This window comes from Hippocampus comes, unplaced genomic scaffold (genome assembly GCF_001891065.2).
Source record: "Hippocampus comes isolate QL1 unplaced genomic scaffold, H_comes_QL1_v1.1 scaffold58, whole genome shotgun sequence".
Classification (NCBI taxonomy): Eukaryota; Metazoa; Chordata; class Actinopteri; order Syngnathiformes; family Syngnathidae; genus Hippocampus; species Hippocampus comes.
Window position 1 is genome coordinate 556148 of NW_017805118.1, and position 15721 is coordinate 571868.

General features: G+C 43.8%; 1 protein-coding gene across 10 annotated transcripts in view; it reads right to left on the reverse strand.

Annotated features, from left to right (window-relative positions):
* Positions 1-15721, reverse strand: part of rbfox3a (RNA binding fox-1 homolog 3a) — a 239756-nt gene that overhangs the window by 221602 nt on the left and 2433 nt on the right. For 5 of the 10 annotated variants that reach the window (XR_002167726.1, XM_019865686.1, XM_019865692.1 and 2 more), the window contains exon 1: positions 5483-5843. The exons of 1 other annotated variant lie outside the window; for it this stretch is intronic. The gene's annotated coding sequence lies outside the window, so the exon portion shown is untranslated. Of the gene's footprint in view, positions 1-5482; positions 5844-15721 lie in introns of those variants that run through there. 4 more of the 10 variants (XM_019865687.1, XM_019865689.1, XM_019865682.1 and 1 more) reach the window with 2 other exon arrangements.

A 15721-nucleotide genomic window follows, 5' to 3' on the forward strand; every position in this document is an offset into this window, starting at 1 on the left:
TATATATATATATATATATACACACACACACACACACACACACAAGATAAAAAGAATGTAGTGTACATGTATAGGGAATAAATACACAGGAGTACAATGGGGAGAAAGAAAGAAATGGCAGTAAGATGGCAATGCGAGTGTGCGGTTTTTTTTCGGTCTTGCTTTGCGTTTATTTCGAGCCGGCGTGTACAATGCTTCGGTGGGTTTTCTTCATCTCTACGGATTTAAAAGGCGACATTGTAACCTGTCACCAAAGCAGACTACCAGCTGCACCGAAGGGGCCGGAATTGGCAGGCATCGAAGCCTCTCATTTCGGGCGAGAAGAGAAGTGGCGCATCGCAGTGGCAAAGACAGAAGAAGGTGCAAAAGTAAAATTCAAAAGGAAAATCTATCCTAAAAAAGTGTAAATTCCATTCGTCACATTTGTCCCCCCGCAGTTGTTTGCAGGTCAAGGTGAGTTTTTAAAAGCCAAGAAATTCCACGAAAAGAAATTCTTTTCTCTCGAATGAGGCCTTACATGTTTTATTTCCAACCATTGTGCTGAAAGGCAAAATCATTACAAGTCGGGAATTGTCCAATCACGTTCGCGTTCAAAGTTTTGAGAGAAATGTCCACCAGAAGGGCAACGATGCAACAAAATGGATCCCAGGATGTTTGATGTGACACTTCAATATCAAAAATGTGCTCATCGAGGTTGGTTTGGTGATTACAAAAATGTATCTGGGGTGCGGGGGGGATTCTTTATGACTGTCCTTGATCTTCTGGAAACGACAAGCGCCTTCAACTGTTTCAATTCACACTAACCATTTACCTGCCATGCCTGGATCTCCCTTTCCTAAAGATCCCACCTACACCACCTAAACCCCTTTTCACCAGCTAATACCACTTCACCCCCTACTTTTTTTTTTTTTTAACCCTCGCCCCCAGACTCCGGGGACTTGCATTAAATCGTGCTATCTTCCTGAAGCAGGCCTGTCAAATACTTAAATGTGGGAGCTCTGGGAGTTGTTGGGACATTGACGTGTGTGGTCGGCAGCGGAAACAGATTTATAGGAGTGTGTCGCGGCTGCGGTCTCCTGACATAAATAAGGCTGAGGGGGGGGGGGAAGGTCACCATTGAACGGGAACGTAATTTAGGTCTCGTTGTCAACACCAACTGGGACTTTGGTGGCGAAGAGCTGACTTTCGATTGGAGGAGACTTTATGAATTTCAATGACGTCGGTAAATTACCCTGGTAGTTGTGAGATGAGCCGCCGTATAATATGAAATGGAATTGGTACTGACTGAATAGTTCTGAGTGGAAAATTTTGACGAGCATTCCGTGAGATCGAATCGGCGCACGAGATTACAATCCGACAACACGCATAATGCGGGTCAACAGATGTGAACTCTCAGTGTATTGAAAGTTATTCCGAAAAATTCTGCATATGAAATTAATCCGACAATTGCCTTCGCATTCAAAACAGTGAATCACAACACAGAATTAAGGAGACAACCGACTTCAACTTGGACCGGAGCCCAGAGTGCAGAACGAAAGCAAGCACCCAAAAAGCATTTTCACCCATGGGGGAAGCACTTCATCGCCGAGCCGATGAGCTCCTCTTCAACTCGCGTGGCTGATCCGTGCTTGTGGACGTACTGTATTGTTTCCACTCCGAAGCTTTCGTCGGTCAAGACAAAGATGATCAGAGTTCCTTTGGGTCACACTTAATATTGTCGCAACCTGTCACTGCATGCATATAGGTTGATAGACATGTTTTTGAACAAAAATGTAATCGAGCACGTCTATAAATCATGTCCGCTGGGTAAAAGACTTGCCATTCCCGAAGATATTTTTTTTCTTTTCTCTATATCAACGGAACAGATGGTACACTCGGCCCCATCGCACTTTTGTAAAAACCACTTTGCCAAAAACAAAACTTAAACCCGCAATACGGACACAAAGCTAGCCGCGGCACGTCTGCTTGCCATCGCCCAGTCCTGAACGACTGCTCAAAGCGGACAAAGACAGCGACACCAGAGAGTGACAAGAGCCGCAAAGAAAAAAAAAAAAAAAAAAAAAAAACACAACTTGGTTTCGTTTTACGAGCAAACCATTTTGTCTGGCGAAACGCGATGCGCATCTTGACCAACATGCAACATTTCCTCTCATTTTAACTGCTCGCTTTGAGAGAATTTTGCAGTGATTATGGAACAGCTGAAAGCCATTGGGGAGGCGGACGGACAGGAGAGGACCGGGTGGGGGTTAACTCCGGCGAGGAGGCTTTGAGGATGAAGGGAATCAGACGACAGAGGAGGAGGAGGAAAGATTCGGACTGAATGAGTGTACGGACCGGCGCTTAAAAATTCACTTGGCGCGGCGCCTGGAGGAGTGGAATGCGTAAAATAGAGCCGGTCTGTTCTCAGCACGTCATCTTTTTGTCTGCTATATAAAGAAGCAGCAAAATTGTTCCGTGCTTAAAATGATTTTGTAGGTTTCAGGCGTCGGGCTGTGCTATTCCTGTCAAGGGAAGAGAAGTAACACCGGTAATACAATAAAACAATAAGACAAAAGAAATCAGTACAACGCTAGATTGAATTACACGCCATCTTCTTCCATTTACATGCCTGAAAATAATTTTCTTCAGGGAGTGCAGTGTAATGTCGCTATATTAAACCCCAGACATTTCGCCAGGACCGGGGCAGCACACAGACACGTTGCAGACATCTCCGCCTACGTTATGAGGTGGAAATACCGGACTCTCCGTCGTAACAGGAAGCCCAAGGTCATCCTTTGAGCACTTGGCGCAGATCCACTGCAGACGCACGACCGGACCACTCGCACTACCTTTCAGGCTCTCGGTAACTTGGCCACTATCAAACTTGCTGAGGCTCGACCTGTTGACTTGACAAGTGACGTCAAGAGCGTGACGTGACGAGTCGCTGATTATTTGCTTTTGTGGTGCACCGCTATTGTGTGCTTTTCTTCCGAAGGCCTGACTTTAACGGCTTTCAGAATGGTGATGCCACTGAGCTGACCCGGAACAGTTGTCGTTGTCTGCCGTTGTGAATAAAAGCTTGCGTTGCGGAATACACCTTGCTGGATGTTTAAACCCCTTTCCTGAACCGTTTGGAGAACACCTGTTTTTGAAGGCGCCAAACGTTTGCCAAAGACTCTCTCTGAAGTCACATTAGCAGCTTGCATATCCCCTAAAGCCCTTGTTCACATGCAAATCCTTCTCTTGGTTCTTCCTGAAAGAGCGCACGAGTGCACCGCCGTCCCCAACATCCACATTGCGCCATGTGGCTTCACGGCGAATTGTCACTTTTCCCCCCATCCGTGTCTCTGACGATTTCGCTCAGCTCTCAAACACGTCGCCATCCATCTTGCATTGTTTTGGGGAGGGGGGATTAAGCTTCAGGCAGGGGGAGGGAGAGGGGGGGGGGTGATTTTGTCACTGCAGCATATCAGACAATACCCATAAGCTTACATACAACCCGCACTACTACGCTGTACATTCAATATTTGACAAACAAAAAGAGGCTTACCACAACAATCTATTTAAAGGTGGGTGTAAAATATCACACCTAGCCAAACATCGTTAAGCGACATCTCCATAAACGTTTATGCACACATTTGACTTGAGTGGAAACTGAACGCTGGCTAAGTGAACCTGACAGCCACTCTATAGAAACAATATATTTCCTTGTTCTTATCTTGGCAGCTATGTCTAAGAGTAGACCCCGCATACAGTGTACCATTTGTTTTGTAATTCCTGCGCAAAGCTTTAGGTACCGGACTGAGATGACATTGATCTGAAGTCGGCCTTATCGTTTCAAAATTTGGGGGTTTTCATTTGGACGTGCGCACTTTGCTTTGCGCAAAAAAAAAAAAAAGCGTACATCATGGTGATGTGTTGTGTTTCAAGTTGAAGATTTTTGATTATGCTAATGCACCGTGATGCTAGGATACTTTACAACATTGACCCCGGAAATTTTCTGCTCTTATAAAAGGTATCCATACTGTAAAAGGTGCGAAAGGTGGCCATGTCCGAGTCCTGCAGGAATGGACGCATGTGCATTTTCACACCATCACACTCGCCGGTCTCGCTTGTTGCAAGGAAAGCAATGACAACCGCCATCTATTGTATAAAAAAAAGAAACCCGACAAGGCCATCTATTCATTTTTTATTAACTTTTTTTTTTGTTGTTCGAACTAGGGTCATAAGTGAGTTGTTGGAACCTATCACAGATGACAAAGATGAAAACAAATTCTTCCACTTCTATACCTTACACCTGAACCCACATTTTTTCTTTCATATTGTGGATACAAAAGTTTCACTTGGTTCCCGCAAGAAAATCCTGTCAGCACATATGCGAGCCTCAACAAATTAAAAAGAAGAAAAGACTCATCCATATAACATACGCTATCACAATATTTTCATTCCATTTGCAAGCACCAAGTTTTGGTGCACTCCCCCGCCCCCCAAACCAGACTTTGCCTCCTCTCTGAAAAAGTGACGCTCCCTCCTGAATCAAAAAATCTCCCTGCATGTGGCCCCAGGAAACACTCTTGCCACTCCACGCTGAGCCTTGACACACCATTGCCAAGTGTCATCCACGACATCTTGGCCGGGAAAGGAAATCCCAACAACAGAGCCCAGTGCCGCCAAAATATAATTTCTGTCATTCCTCCGGGAACCCCCCACCCCGCCCCCTCCTCAACACACATACATTTGTGCAACTAAAAACACTTGTCGTGACGGAGGTGTTGGTCTCTAGCGGCGCTCTGTTTAATATCTTGGAAAAACATCTGCATTTAGATGACATTTCAAGCAGGCGCTTTTCCACGTGATTTTTGAAGCGGCATAATATGCTTTTAACGGCGCGATTTGTTTTTTACTCTGGGGAATGGCATGTTTCAGGGTATAAGGAACAGCACATATCACCGTATAACTAACAAACTGACATGATCACCACAAAATTATCATCATTCCGGGCCACAGTTTAATGGAATATTTTGCATTTAAGAACGCCTAAAAATTTATTTTGTGCTGTCAAAAGAAGAGTTGGCAGGGAAGTTCGACTTTTTTCCCTCATCACCTGCCGAAACTCTTGGTCCCTCCTCTTCTCCGCAACATCACTGCAGAAAAAAAAAAAAAAGTACAGCTACTCGGACAATCCTTCAAGTTTTTGTTTGGCTACAATCCATGCGAAACCACTTGAGAAAGTGAGAAAAACTAAAAACAAACACCGACCGCTGGACCAGAGGAAACGCAAGCAGTCGAGACAAGCAACCGTGAATACATCACCACTTCAAAACAAAACTCACACAAGAACTAAAGGAACGACTCAGTTTCCCCCCCATTGGGCAACACAAACAAAGTCCAGCCAACATGTTGAAAGTGACGCCGTGTACTTCCTACGCACTTCTTCCGAATCCTTTTCGTCAGGAAACCGCTTCTCAATCGTGACCGACCGAACGCCCAGTTGGGTACTTACAACAAATCAGGAGTGCTGCTTTCTCTCCGGTTCCGCTCAGTCCTGCCTCGCTTGCCATTCACTCTCCCTTTTTCTATCAGACTCTCTGCTCCCTTTCTTGCGAGTTCGCCCACAGCCTGCCGCCGCTGTGGAGACGCGCGCGCCGCCGCCGAAAACGCACGCTGTGTAAACGTATCGCCGCTCTGCCGAACAACTGCTCTGAGCGACGCTGAGACCGAGACCGAGAGAGCGTGAGCGGAGAGGGACATACAGTAGGAGGAGGAGGAAGAGGAGGAGGAGGAGGAGGAGGAGGAGGGGAGATTACAGGGAGGAGAAGGATGCTGAGCAACGTGTGGAGGCACGAGTGTGGGGATGCTTTCGGTGTGGGCTGAGTGAGCAAACTACAGTCGCAATGCTCCCCATTCACTGTGGGAGGAGATTTAACCTACACAGCTTATAGCATGTCAGAAATAGGGGATCTGTGCATGTGGATTTCTGGGCCTTCAGATAACATTTAGACGACTAAATAATAGTACCCACTCGAGGATTGAATCAAAGGTTAAGGGGGACACGATACTGCATGTTGAGTGTGTTTTGTATTTTATTTTTTGCAGTGTTTATAAGGCAGCGATCTCACAGCAAGGCTCGATTGGTAGACTTGGTCCCCGAACAGTCACACTTTTCAAATACTAAATTTCGGCAAAGCTGAGGAGAAAAAACATACAACAGCTTATCTGTCGAGGTTGAACTCTGAATAGAAAAAAAAACTGGTTAAAATCATGGAGCGCAGTCTTTGTGCTCATACGTGTGGCACGCTTTGCATCATAAAATAGGATATAGACACGAGTAATCACCTTCGCCACGATGCGTTTGGCATGAACACCACCACATACTCGGTTAGATATTAACCTGTACAGACGCAAATTACAGCTTTGTAGCTTATATGTGGAATAAAATCATGACTTCACATACGTTAGGCCTGCGCTTTTAACAAAAATCGATTCATCTGGTGGTTATTTTGTGCATTAATCAGAAAACTGGCCATCCCTTGATCCAAATGCAGGACATTATTTCAAATTAACAGTGAAGAAAACAAATTTAATATGACTGGTTTGGCCAGCAAAATGTCAGGGAAGGAAAAAAAAATTTTTTTTTTAACTAATCCAAGCAAATATTTTATACATGATTCAACACAAATATAACAAGTCCGCTATCCTGAAGGACAACATAAAAACGGACAGCTTTTAGAGTTAAAAAGCTGAAATCCCACTTGTATCAACTGATGATTAAGTATGAAAAAAAAAATCCTGACTTTTTTTTGACAATCAAATTTGATTAAATCGTTGCACTTCCCAATGTACCTGTGTATGAATATTTACGACGATACTGTATGTGACTAATCTTGCAAATGTGATGCTCGGGAAGGGCGCAGTGCCATAAATAGGCACCTCTCATTCATTTAAATATTATAATTATTAGACTGAAATAACAATAAGCGGCAAAGGGCGACCCCCCCCCCCACCCCCGATCTCAGTGTATGTCAACAAAAAGTGACCAGTGTGTCCTTTTACAGCTGGGCCGACACACTGATCAACAAAAGGAACACAGTCATCAGGTTTCGACATGAAGATCCGTTCACGTCATCATAAAATTGAATCGTGAAGGCCCCGGTTGGATTAAAACCAGTGCCAGGTGATTATGAAAAGTTGATAGACGTGAAAGGATACAAACGACTGTGGTTTAAAAACAAATATTTAAAAAGGGAGAGAGAGAGAGAGAGAGAGAGAGAGAGAGAGAGAGAGAGAGAGAGAGAGAGAGAGCAAGCTCAAGGGACAAATCAGACAAATAAAATATTACCGACAAAATCTTCGCCTCTATTTCTTGCTGCGTTTCTGTTTTGCTCGCTCAGTCAGCCCCCGCAGTAAAAGGTCTTGGGATTTTGTGGGTGGCATCTGTAAATAGATAATCATCTCTCTTGGCGAAGTAGGCACACAAGCACACGCGCAGACCATTTTTACACGCACACACTCAAGGCGAGGTACACGACATGCCTGAACACAAATTACACATTCGTCAAACAAGGTCTGTCTCTTTCTCTCTCTCAGTGCTCAATTAGTAAATAGGAGAATTGCATCCTGATAAGCAGGTAAAGAAGGCTGCAGTGGAACTTGCAGCACAGGCAAACTAAATAATGACGCCTCCATTTATTAGGAGTGAAAATGGGAAATGGCTGAGAGCTGTTTAAAGTGCTTGGTGATACTTTCATGCCTCTTTTTCTGTCACACGCTCGTTTTAATTCCGTCCGCCTTATTTATCGTCTCTCCTTTTTTTGTTGTTGTTCTTGTTCCTCCTCTTCCCCCCCCCCCCACTGATAAATTTAATCTGACGGAGGCTAGTGAAAGAGGCAAACAAACACGTTACCTTTCCAGAAAAATCAAATGCATCGCGGCGGGAATTGTGGGAAAGTCAGAAACCGCATGAAAGCCACGTTTTGTTTTATTTACTGATCGTGAACGCGTGGCAATTGGATGCATGTGCCAGACCAAAGTATTTTGTGCCGTCAAACGACCATACGGGACTGCATCTTTTCACGTCAAAAGTGGACTCGCCATCGGTAAACTTATTTCATGGTATGTATTGGCTAAAAAAAAACAAAAAAAAACATGGCTTCATTTTTCAGGATGAACGCTATAGAGGGCTCCGTCCTTTTAGCAATTACCCACAATGAACATACAGTGTATGGCTTATTTATAACAGCTCTCCAATATGGCCGCCGGTAGTGCATTGTGGGTAATTGCTAAAAGGACGGAGCCCTCTTTTGATGAGTTCTACTGGGCGTAGCCGTGTGTGCGCGCGGTCAAAACACGTGACTGTTATCTGGGGGTGTGGTCAATGAACATGAATATTTTTGAAATCGTTTTTGAACCCTTTCATGCACCCTGTAACCTGATAACATGCTAAGCTGTCCACATTAGTCACCGCTGTCCTACTCGAAGGGTTAAAGTTATTCTGGTACCTGAAAAATAAATTACAAAAAAAAAAACTTTTTTTAAACTGCTGCAAATGGCGTACATTTAATGTCCGTTTCTCAAAAAAATAAAATAAAAAAAGCCTTGAATGATTTCATGAGTGTCATGATTTGCAATTTCATCTCAGATGACGTGTGACATTGTTATTTCAATAAATCCCTTGCAACCGAGCGAATTTTGGCCGCGTCGACTAGATTTTTCACTTCCGTCGTGTCAATGTCCTGACTCCTCCCATCCGCTTCGCTTCTGCGAAAAAAACAGCCTCCGTTCCGCTGTGAAATACCTGCTTAGCAACGACGACGCTCATCTCCTCCGTGACACAAGACTCAACTCGAGCCGCTGACAATGTTTGGGGCTCTCCACGGGCAGAATGTAAAACAGGAAGCTGCAATTTCATATTTTGATCACGACTGTCTTGTATTCCGTTTCTACTTCATTCAAGCTCAAAAGCGCATCCATTGAGCGAAGAGATGACTACGATTCACCAGTCCCTCAACCCCCACCCCAGCACTCGCGCACACACACTTTCTCGCTCTCCAAACTTCGATTTACTCCCTGGAGAGACAGCTAATAAAAAAGGACCTCATTTCAGGGCAAGCCCGATGGTGGTGGCTACTGAAATTCATTTGTTCGACTGGAAACAAGATGCGGCTATTCAATCAAAGCTACTAAAAACAAGTCAAAAGGCCATCCGTCATCCTCTACGAGTACAGAGGAGATGTATTATTAACTTTGCCTAGACAAAAAAACAAAAACAACAAAAAAATAAATAAAAAATTCAAGTCACATCGATGAATATAGAACCAGCAGACTTGAGGTCACTTGACTAATCACAGGACTTGAGACTGGGAGTGGCAAGGATGCACAACCAAATTGCATTAATGATTTCCTTCAGGCTATATGTTTTGAATTTTTTTTTTTTTAGGACTCCTAATGATCCCTTCACATTGCATTGCGGCAAGCTGACATCGCATCAATAGCTCCCAGATGAAAGTGGAGTCAATGTGTGCGCTTTATCAAATAAATGCAATTTTCTTCTATGCTGCTGGGGGGATTAAAAAAAAAAAAAAAAAAAGTGTTGTTTAAAAGTTGGGAGAGGTGCCAGCTGCTAAATGAAAGCGACTGTTTAGAATACCGGTGATGGTTTGTTTAGTGGGTAATATTCTCAAAAGTAAATATCCTGTCGGGGTCCTTGCCATTAGATCTGTTTTTAATTGACAATAACTCACTTTTTTTTTTCATTTCAACAGAGAAGCAACAGACACTGGAAAGAAAAATAAAAAATACAAGGTGGCAAGTTTCAGGAGACACAAAAACAAATCTGCAGCAGCCCAGGTGGCTCCCATACTTTTGTTAAATAGTTTTCATGATTCTACCAAAGTTTTGTCGCAATTTTTTTTTTTAATACTTTGTGGGAATCCTCCAATGCTTGCCCTGCACTTGGATCCACGTTTTGCTCTCACCTCAATCCCGACTGAGAGAAACAGACAAAAAAAGACAACGACATGAATGGAAACCGAGTGGTTGAGGTAACTGATTGGTAGGCACAAGGGACCGGTTTGATGAGAACAGGATCGCAAACTTCTCGAAGTCTCGTAAGTCGTCGCGAACCACAAGCGCCACCCCAGTCAGCGAGAAAGCCGTCCTCGCCAAATGGCCCGGCGATAAATGGGGGCCGAGTGAGCAGCGGCAGGGATTGAGACAGGACCTCAGGCTAAAAACTGGGCTAATTTTACCGAGACGAACGCTAGGGCGAGTTAATTGGCCATTCGCTCTTGATCATTGGGCTTATTTTGACGGAAACAGACAGTTTTAGCATTCATCAAAAAGTGGGTTTGATGCTCATTCGACTAATTACGCGCTATCTAGCCAGCGGGCGATTTCATCGCTTCCCCAATTAGTGACCGTAGGCGTGAACGTGAGTGCGAATGGTTTGGAGCGCACGGCAATTACCCGACGGCAAATCCATGGCGTCGTCTGCATCTCCGGCACGTCAGTCTCACCCGATGTGCCATTATTTCGTCGTATTCAAGTTTGTATTTTGTGTTCGAGAGCTCCCACTTCGCGTTCACATGGCAAACTGATAAAACACCCACAGACGTGACAGTGCCAGTTGCCAGTTTCGCAAAGTTCTCCTCACCACAACGCGGATGTGCTTTGCACAAATGAATTGCTGCTACTCTCGAGATGCCACTTTAGCATTCAATATAACGGTTATAATTAAGATTTGTACAAAGGTGGCAAACAAATGGAATGTAAAAATCTTCTCGAGGCCTGCAAACGCATGCTACTAATTTCCAAGGGACAAAAGCCACTGATTGGAAACTGAACAGCTATTTTTTATTTACCTTGACTAATCACAGGACTTGAGACTGGGAGTGGCAAGGATGCACAACCAAATTGCATTAATGATTTCCTTCAGGCTATATGTTTTGAATTTTTTTTTTTTTAGGACTCCTAATGATCCCTTCACATTGCATTGCGGCAAGCTGACATCGCATCAATAGCTCCCAGATGAAAGTGGAGTCAATGTGTGCGCTTTATCAAATAAATGCAATTTTCTTCTATGCTGCTGGGGGGATTAAAAAAAAAAAAAAAAAACGTGCCAAAAGATTGTAAGGCCACACCTGGAAGTTTTATTTACTGTATATTGTCCATTTCATACACAAGGTAACTCAATGTGTTTCGCATAATTATAAATTCAACGTTTAAAAGCGTTGACAAACAAAACCGTTCAAGACATTTAGAAACAAAGTAAAGAGATAAAAAGCAGCTTACTGAAATTACTAAGAGGACGTACAGTGACAGAACAAGATTTGGGGGGGGATCTGCAGCAGCCCAGGTGGCTCCCATACTTTTGTTAAATAGTTTTCATGATTCTACCAAAGTTTTGTCGCAATTTTTTTTTTAATACTTTGTGGGAATCCTCCAATGCTTGCCCTGCACTTGGATCCACGTTTTGCTCTCACCTCAATCCCGACTGAGAGAAACAGACAAAAAAAGACAACGACATGAATGGAAACCGAGTGGTTGAGGTAACTGATTGGTAGGCACAAGGGACCGGTTTGATGAGAACAGGATCGCAAACTTCTCGAAGTCTCGTAAGTCGTCGCGAACCACAAGCGCCACCCCAGTCAGCGAGAAAGCCGTCCTCGCCAAATGGCCCGGCGATAAATGGGGGCCGAGTGAGCAGCGGCAGGGATTGAGACAGGACCTCAGGCTAAAAACTGGGCTAATTTTAGCGAGACGAACGCTAGGGCGAGTTAATTGGCCATTCGCTCTTGATCATTGGGCTTATTTTGACGGAAACAGACAGTTTTAGCATTCATCAAAAAGTGGGTTTGATGCTCATTCGACTAATTACGCGCTATCTAGCCAGCGGGCGATTTCATCGCTTCCCCAATTAGTGACCGTAGGCGTGAACGTGAGTGCGAATGGTTTGGAGCGCACGGCAATTACCCGACGGCAAATCCATGGCGTCGTCTGCATCTCCGGCACGTCAGTCTCACCCGATGTGCCATTATTTCGTCGTATTCAAGTTTGTATTTTGTGTTCGAGAGCTCCCACTTCGCGTTCACATGGCAAACTGATAAAACACCCACAGACGTGACAGTGCCAGTTGCCAGTTTCGCAAAGTTCTCCTCACCACAACGCGGATGTGCTTTGCACAAATGAATTGCTGCTACTCTCGAGATGCCACTTTAGCATTCAATATAACGGTTATAATTAAGATTTGTACAAAGGTGGCAAACAAATGGAATGTAAAAATCTTCTCGAGGCCTGCAAACGCATGCTACTAATTTCCAAGGGACAAAAGCCACTGATTGGAAACTGAACAGCTATTTTTTATTTACCTCGTGCTTGATCCACACTTTTTTTTATTGCGTACATGCATACAGTAACCGCGTCGGAAAGATAAATGTGAGCCAAATGTCTTTAAGTTATCATTGCAGAAACATGGGGGCGGGAGAAAAAAAATCCTCTGCTTTCTGGTCTGAAAAGGAAAAAAAAAAAAAAAAAAAGGCGGGGAAAGAGAGAGCTCTACTCTTAAGAGGGGAATCACTTCACAAAGTTGTATTGATCTGTGATCCTACGCAGTGTTTGGAGAGAAAAGATAGAGTAGAGAGGTAATGAGTAGTTTCAAGGCATGGCGGCGGGGCAAGGAAAGCAGAGAGACAGAGAGAGAGCAGTGTGGACGCAGAGCGTGTCCGCCGGTATGCGAGGAGAATGAATGAGATGATGAACAAAAGATGACTCCACTGAAATTTCGGGGGGGAACTAAGTGAGTTCCAATTGAATGAGTAGATTCGATCGGCTCATATTTGTTGGGAGGGGAATGATGCATTCCTTGCTCACGTATTAAAGATCTGTTTGATGGCTGACATTAAAAAAAAAAAAAAAAAGTATATTATTTGTACTTCTTTTGTCTTACATCCAGCGATTTTATATAGACACTCATAACCCAACGGTGTGGGTTATTTTCTCCAAGGGATCAACGGTGATTACAAGTCCGGCGGTGCAAGGCGCCAGCAGTAAGATGGCCGCCGAGGTGATCGATATCTCTTCTAACCAACTTAATTTAATGCAGGCGATTTAAACTGGTGGGGCAGGGAGAAATTAGATTGTATTTGCTGGGTATAGATTTTTTTTTTTTTTTTTTTTTGGTCTTGCGACGGGAGCAAGAGCAAAAGGGAAGGTCCAGCCGTTTAGACTCTCCAAACACGTACCCGAGTAATCAGAAAGCATTATCTTCTATCGATTATGCAATATTTTCCCAGATCATGTTGTTTTCATCTCTACTAAAAGTCTTAACTGGTTATTGATACTAACTGAAGAGGGGGTGGGGGGGGTTGATGACGGAGACGCGCGGCTCACGGAGCAATGTCACTTTTACCGACATACAAGCACCATCACGCATACCAATGTCAGGCGACGATGACAGGAAATTGATCATCTCCTTTATCTGAGGTGCAAGTGTTCCAAGAGAGCGCGGGCGAAACAATTCCGATGTTTTTTTGTTATGTTTTTTTTTTTACTTACATGTCACTGTATGCTGTTGCATCAGTAAAACTTCTTTTATTCCTATTATTTTTACGAACTATTTTTACTGACATCGACATCCACGGACCAACTCTAATTCGAATCAGATGATGGAGGTCGACTCTCCACCGCGAGTAATCCGATCAGATTTGTCGCATCCTTATAACGAACGCTCTGTCCTGGCCCGTCTTCGAAACTCTTCCATCCTGCTCCAACAACTTAATAAGGAGAATTAAGGGAGACACGGTTTGGAGCTATACCACCTAGACAAGAAGAAGCTCTCTTCCTCCCACGGGGTCAAGGGAAAGAGTGAGATTGAATTTCTCCCAGGTGTTCTGGTCACTACTTCCATTTGGCTGTCTTTCTCGCAACATGGCCACCAATACATTGCAGTCGATAACCCCCACCCCCTTGCACCCACACAAGAAAAATCAAAACAAAACAAAAACTAAATACCAGTTGAACCACATCCAGTGACTGTGTTCGCATTGAAGCTGTGGACAAGCTGACTGGAAGTCTGCAAAAGTTTGGGTGAGCTTTTTTTTTTTTTTTTTTTTTTAAACACTCGTGCGATCAATCAGGGGGAACAGCAAGAGCGAGACAAAGAGCGAGATCTATGGCAGCAGATGCTGGAAGTGTTCGGCGCTAATCTCTCTTTCCTTCCCTAAAATGCCAACAGCCCTTCAAGGTGAGTCATATTTCAGCTTTTCCGACGTAATGCGATCCCTCGCCTCCCCCCTGTGAACGCCCCGGTGTCCGTTACAAAGATGAGGTGGGGAAGGTGTCTGACCCCTGTTATCTAATGAGCTGTGCCACCATTAAATATGTCCCTTCTGCCCCCCACTCTGGGCCAATTGGCCCCGATAGAAGAATCCTTGCTAATGTGATTCACGGAGTAGCTCAGTAACGGTAGACGCCAGATATTTGAAAACTGGGAGTAGCTTGTGCTTCAGTTAATGGCTTTCTTCGAGGATAACGGCTGTTCGGCACCGTGTCTACAGTTGTATTTGTGTGTCTGGTTCACAAGTGTTGAGTTAACAAAGAAGCGCCTTAAAGATTGAAATTGACGGCAATATCTTGAAAAGCTCACTTGTGGCATTTTGAACAGGAAAAATGTAAATAATAATCGTCATAATAATAAATGTAATATCTTTTTTCAATATGTCTCTATTTTTTTTCTTTACCCAAACTATTTGCTTTATACAATTTGAGCTATGGGTTTTTGGGGAGGTTTCTTCAAGTCACAAGTTCTGCACAAATGTGGTCAAAATGTTTTTACGACAGCATTTCAAAATAACATGAGCCACCCATAGACATTCGGCACGCCATTTTTTTCATCAGTACACCACTGCCGCCCACCCCCCCTCCCCCCCATTTATACCACTGGAAGCTGAAGCACTGAGTCAGAAAATTAGGTCCGTGCTCAAATATGACCCTTTTCACAATGCTAGATTGAGATTCTAGCCATGCTTGCGGTTCATCGTGTGAAACATAGAGTCTCAATGGGATCCGATGCAGAAATTAGACACAAAAATTAATCTCCTTTCATTCAGAACTAATTGCACTGTTTGCTAATGCTGATTAATGGAATGGCAAGTAAAAAAAAAGGGAGGAGGGAAGGCGGGGGGAATGGAAATCACTATCACACAAAGAAAGCACATGTGGAAAACTTTTTTTTAAAAAAGAGATTTCGGTGAGGTGCTGCCTGACTTCTGGAATGGCGATCCGTGCACATGTCAATTATTTTGGGAGCTGTAATCGAGAAGACTGATATCGCCACAAGCTTCCACAAATCTGATGAGTGTATGACATTTCTATGTGCACAGTTGATTTTCTCTTCTGTTCGCTAACGCGCTTCATGTGTGTGTGCTTCAATGCAGCCTTCGTCTTGCAACGTGCAATTTATTTGACTTTTCGGTCTTATGATTACTGTCATTGTTTATATGTACATGTTGGGAATCAATAAAGTTCAGACGCAGACATTGTGAAGAAGTGCGGTCACTGTCTAAGTCAGTCGTAAGTGCTGAAACATCAGACTGATGACCCAAAATTCAAACTCTGTTCTGTATGATACCGATTCAATTATCAATTCCTGAGAGCACCTCGATTGACAATGCCGTGCCGGCTCCAAAATAAACGTCTGACACCATTTCCATCAACTTGTGACCCGAATCAATTAACATTCAGGCCA